Source organism: Barbus barbus, assembly GCF_936440315.1.
Source record: "Barbus barbus genome assembly, chromosome: 42".
NCBI lineage: Eukaryota > Metazoa > Chordata > Actinopteri > Cypriniformes > Cyprinidae > Barbus > Barbus barbus.
This window is the reverse complement of record NC_136720.1, coordinates 26,880,427-26,886,426: the sequence shown is the minus strand read 5'-3', so window position 1 is coordinate 26,886,426 and position 6,000 is coordinate 26,880,427. Positions and strand designations below refer to the sequence as shown.

Sequence of the window (6,000 nt, the reverse complement as noted above, 5' to 3'; positions counted from 1 at the left end):
GCAGCAGAATTTCTTCATAGAAATATCAGCTTCTGCAGCAAATTGCATATAAAATAAAACAGCTGTTTTTTTCCTCCATATTCCTACTATATCAGACCATATGAGCCATAAAAGCCTGATGATCAAATATGATACAAAACATAAAATGCACAAACTTCTGATTTTTGGACTCTTACGTCATGTTATGCTTGGCTTTCCGGGGTTAAATGATGACATTTGCTGCATTTGTTTTGCGGCTGTACTGTACTGTTCTGGTGCTGAAGCTGGAGTGTTCCGCTGTTGCCATGGTGACGCTCTTCATACGAATGTGGCGTCTGTTTGGCCCAGAGTGATAAAACACAATCTGGCAACTCGTGGTGCAACTTTGGGAAACACTGTGGAGGCGGTCCTTATCAGATATGTTAATGAGTTCAAACTGATTTGAATATTCATTTACATTTAGAATTTTTAACTTTAATTAGTTGCCTAAAGTCCTGCATTCCTCTTGTGTGTGTGAGAGAGAGAGAAAGAGAAACTGGCATATTAGTCCTTTCACTGAATCAACTTCATAAGGACATATGACTTCTACAGCTTTACACAAAGTTCACATCGGTAATTCAAATTTACACAATCAAAAGCTCAGTGACTCAAAACAGTTCAAACCTACATTATTTCAATTCTAAGCATTCAAGCATTCAATGATTCAATTCTAAAAGTTCAAACACTTAATGATTAAATTCTAACAGTTCAGACATGCATAAAAGGAAGATAAACAGAGAAATACTTGTTCATTCCATCACGTTCACCATGAAGCTGATGCTGTGAATCTGGAAGTTCAGATCAGTCGTTTGGCCACCGTCTCTTGAGTCATTGCCAGCTCTCATCCGTAGCTAATTCGCAAGGAGTTAGGTCTCAATCTCAGTAGTAAAATCCCTCGGAATTAATCCAAAAACTCTCCTCTTTAGCTTCTGAAATCAGATCAGGCCATAAGCTTTGTACACACACATGCTCCACACAGGTGCCCTTTTAATTCTTCACTACATTAATCAGCAAATCACTGCGACACATCGCCCTCTTCTGGACACCCTGGAGACCAGCAAAAACCAGCTCAGGCCAGCAAACCATCTTAGGACGGCTTAAGCTGTTTTATTTTCAGCTGCACTAATATAAAGGTGGCATTTTTTCAGCATACTGCATAATATGTAAGTTATAATATCACATCTGTTTAGTCTCTGTCGCTTCAGTCTGTTCCTGTCTGTTGTGCTGCTGAGAGGTTTGCGTTTGTAGCTTCGCTTTTTTATTGAATCTTTACCTTACTTTCACTCTCTGTTGTTTAAAGTGATAATATATAACTTAATTCCCACCATATTTCTGGTATTATCTATCAAACTAATCTAACTAATTTGATCGTTCGCTTTTAAAACCGTGCGTGCAGCGCATCAGCTGGTTAGCTTGTTACTCGCGGTTCTATTCACGTTTCTATCATTGTTTTCTTTTTTCTCGCTCCGTTTTTCACGAGTTCATCAAACAACAGTGGTAAGTGGTAAGATTCTTCAGTCACGGTGAGTAATGGCTTCTTCTCCTGCTATTGTTGTTTGCACTTCATGTCACATGTACAGTTCATCTCTCTCTGTCGGCGATGAGGGATTCACATGTGATAAATGCAGGGAAATAGTTAGGCTGACAGAAGATTTCAGAATTAGAGACACGCATCCAAACTTTAACTGAGGACAGTAAGAATGTGAGGCTGTAGATACTGCTTTGGATGTGACTAGCTCAGGGAGTCATGTACATTGTTCGGTTCCGGTAGAAGCAGGGCAGCTGGGTGACTGTGAGGCGGCCTAGTCACGGGTCAAAACACCGCTCTTCCGTTCCGATCAGAACATCAAACAGGTTCTCTTTATCTGGCTGCAGACAAAGTCTTAATTGTTGGAGATTTTAATATCCATGTCGATAATGAAAAAGATGCATTAGGATCAGCATGCATAGACATTCTGAACTCTATCGGGGTTAGACAACACGTTTCAGGACCTACTCATTGTCGAAATCATACTCTAGATTTAATACTGTCACATGGAATTGATGTTAGTGGTGTTGAAATTCTGCAGCAAAGCGATGATATCTCAGATCATTATCTAGTCTTGTGTAAACTCCATATAGCTAAAACTGTAAATTCTACTCCTTGTTACAAGTATGGTAGAACCATCACTTCTACCACAAAAGACTGCTTTGTAAGTAATCTTCCTGATTTATCTCAATTCCTCAGCATATCCAACAGCACAGAAAAACTTGATGATGTAACAGAAACTATGGACTCTCTCTTTTCTAGCACTTTAGATACAGTTGCTCCTTTACGCTTAAGGAAGATCAAAGAAAACAGTCCGACTCCGTGGTATAATGAGCACACTCGCACCCTAAAGAGAGCAGCCCGGAAAATAGAGCGCAGATGGAGGAAAACAAAACTAGCGGTGTTTAGTATAGCCTGGCGGGAAAATACCCTATCCTACAGAAAAGCATTAAAAACTGCTAAATCTGATTACTTTTCATCTCTTAGAAGAAAACAAACATAACCCTCTGTATTTATTCAATACAGTCACTAAATTAACGAAAAATAAAGCATCAGCAGGTGTTGGCATTTCCCAAAAGCACAGCAGTAATGACTTTATGAACTACTTTACTTCCAAGATCGATACTATCAGAGATAAAATTGTAACCATGCAGCCGTCAGCTACAATATCGCATCAGATAGTGCACTATAGATCCCCTGAGGAACAATTTCACTCATTCTCTATTATAGGAGAGGACGAATTGTATAAATTTGTTAAATCATCTAAACCAAGAACATGTATATTAGACCCTATTCCATCTAAACTACTAAAAGAGCTGCTTCCAGAAGTCATAGATCCTCTTTTGGCTATTATTAATTCATCATTGTCATTAGGATATGTCCCCAAAACCTTCAAATTGGCTGTTATTAAGCCTCTCATTAAAAAAACACAACTTGACCCCAACATTACAGACCGATCTCAAATCTCCCTTTTCTGTCAAAGATACTAGAAAAGGTAGTATCCTCGCAATTATATTCCTTCTTAGAGAAAAATAGTATTTGTGAGGAATTCCAGTCAGGATTTAGACTGTATCATAGTACTGAGACTGCTCTCATTAGAGTTACAAATGACCTGCTTCTATCATCTGATCGTTGTATCTCTTTATTAGTTCTACTGGATCTTAGCGCTGCGTTCGACACTATCGACCACAACATTCTTTTGAATAGACGAGAACACTTTGTTGGCATTAGTGGGAGTGCATTAGCATGGTTCAAATCGTACTTATCTGAACGCCATCAGTTCGTATCAGTGAATGAAGAGGTATCATATCGATCACAAGTGCAGTACGGAGCAGTGTTAATTTCGTTGACGAAGACGACGACGAAAAATATTCGTCAACGAACCTTTTTACTGTGACTAAGACAAGACGTTGACTAGCTAAAAGTAATATCTGATGATAAAAACTATGACGAAATTTATGCGCGTCTTCATTAACAAGACGAGACCGTACTAAAATGTTATTTGAGGACTACCGGACATTCAAAATACATCCTATAGGCTAAATTAACTGTCTTGTCTTTCAAAATGTGCGTCTCTGTCATTGGATAAGGGGCGTTTGCATGGCAGCTGCGGTGGACGGATAGGCTACCAAAACGCGAACTAGCGATCTGAAACAATGGCCTCAGCACCCGAAGGGTTAGGGAGTGGGTGACCAGACGTCCCGTTTTTCCCGGGAGTCACAATTCATTGTCGATTAACTTAAAGTCAGTGAAGGTGCGATAGATGGAAACGCGCTGATAGAAGTGCTCTCTCTCGTGCACGCTCCACTTCTTCAGTTCTCATACAGCGCGCGATCAGTTCTCATGCTCAAATACACACACAGCAGTCCACATGTCTCTCATGTAGAGTATCTCACGGAAATACAGTCCGTTATGGTTTAAGTCAGCTTAAACAGGTGGGTGAAAACTGAATGTATGTCAGTAGGCTATTACATGCATACCTTCCGTCTTAAATGGACAGCATTCCTAATTATCTGTCATAAATGTTAACCAACAAAAGATGTTAAATAAATGTATACTTGTTAAGTAAACCTACTGTATCTGAAGAATGAGTTTAATTTATATCTCTACCAAAAAATGAAAATTTATTCCAGTTTTTCCAAATTCAATCCTTGATTCAAATTTCTCATAACTAAGCTTAATTGATTTGGTCTAAAGAGAGAAGAATTAATGACTATTTTTGTTTGAATACATATATAATAGCTTCCAAAATAAATGTTGGTAACTGCAGTTTGACTAAAAGTAATGACTAAAATTGACAAAAATGCAATGACTTTTCGTCGATTAAAACTAGACTAAAACTATGAAAGACTCAAATGACTAAAATGTGACTAAGACTATTAAGCTTTTTTGTCTCAAGATAAAGACTAAGACTAAATCAAAAATGCCTGCCAAAATTAACACTGGTACGGAGTACCTCAAGGCTCAGTACTAGGGCCGTTACTTTTCACGCTTTACATGTTACCCTTGGGAGATATTATCAGGAGACATGGTGTTAGTTTTCACTGTTATGCTGATGATACTCAGCTCTATATTTCTTCGCGGCCCGGTGAAACACACCAAATTGAGAAACTAACGGAATGCATAGTCGATATAAAAAACTGGATGACGAGTAACTTCTTGCTGCTAAATTCGGAAAAAACAGAGGTGTTAATTATCAGACCTAAAAACCCCACATGTAATAACCTAGAACACTATCTAACACTTGACGGCTGCTCTGTCAATTCTTCGTCATCAGTTAGGAACCTAGGTGTGCTGTTTGATAGCAATCTTTCATTTGAAAGCCATGTTTCTAGCATCTGTAAAACTGTTTTCCATCTCAAAAACATATCTAAATTGCGACCTATGCTCTCAACGTCAAATGCAGAAATACTAATTCATGCGTTTATGACCTCAAGGTTAGACTATTGTAATGCTTTATTGGGTGGTTGTTCTGCACGCTTGATCAACAAACTACAGTTGGTCCAAAATGCAGCAGCTAGAGTCCTTACTACAACCAGGAAGTACGACCATATTTGCCGGTTCTGTCAACATTGCATTGGCTCCCCATCAAACATCGTATAGATTTTAAAATCTTGTTAATTACTTATAAAGCCCTGAATGGCTTAGCTCCTCAGTACTTGCGCGAGCTCTTATCACATTATAATCCTCCACGTCTGCTGCGTTCTCAAAACTCTGGCCATTTGATAATACCTAGAATATCAAAATCGACTGCGGCCGGCAGATCCTTTTCCTATTTAGCACCCAAACTCTGGAACAATCTACCTAACACTGTTCGGGAGGCAGACACACTCTGTCAGTTTAAATCTAGACTAAAGACACATTTCTTTAACCTGGCTTACACATAACACACTAATACACTTCTATTATTCAAATCTTTTAAAGGATTGTTAGACTGCATTAATTAGATCAACCGGAACCGGGAACACTCCCCATAACACATGATGTACTCATTACATCATAAGAAGAATGGCATCTACGCTAATATTTGTCTGTTTCTATTCTGTTTCTCAGTCCGTGTCCGGATCAGATGGTGGATCGGCGCCGGGAGATGATGTATGTGGCCCTGATCGTCGGCGGAGGCCGGACACCTGGATGAGCCCCGGGGACATATCTCCAGTCACCGCAGTCACCAGATCCAGTCCGTATCCAGCCCAGATGTATCCAGATGTATCCAGATCAGACGACCTCTACAGCCCTGAACATCGCGGAGACCAGGACACCTAGATGAGCGCCAGAAACAGATCCCCAGTGAGGACCCTGCCACTTAGACAGCCATCGGGAAAGACCACTGGAACCAGTTGAGCCCTTACAATCTGACTTTGCTGCAGTTGGAATTGAACTGCTGGTTTGTTTGGCCAGAGGAGAACTGGCCCCCCGACTGAGCCTGGTTTCTCCCAAGGTTTTTTTCTCCA

At 39.9% G+C, this 6,000-nt stretch overlaps 1 protein-coding gene across 1 annotated transcript in view; it reads left to right on the top strand.

The window, feature by feature from the left end:
* The window catches only part of LOC306861187 (glutamate receptor ionotropic, kainate 2-like), a gene marked incomplete at both ends in the record, with an annotated part of 66,564 nt that overhangs the window by 37,610 nt on the left and 22,954 nt on the right, over positions 1–6,000 (top strand). The gene's annotated exons all lie outside the window — the stretch shown is intronic.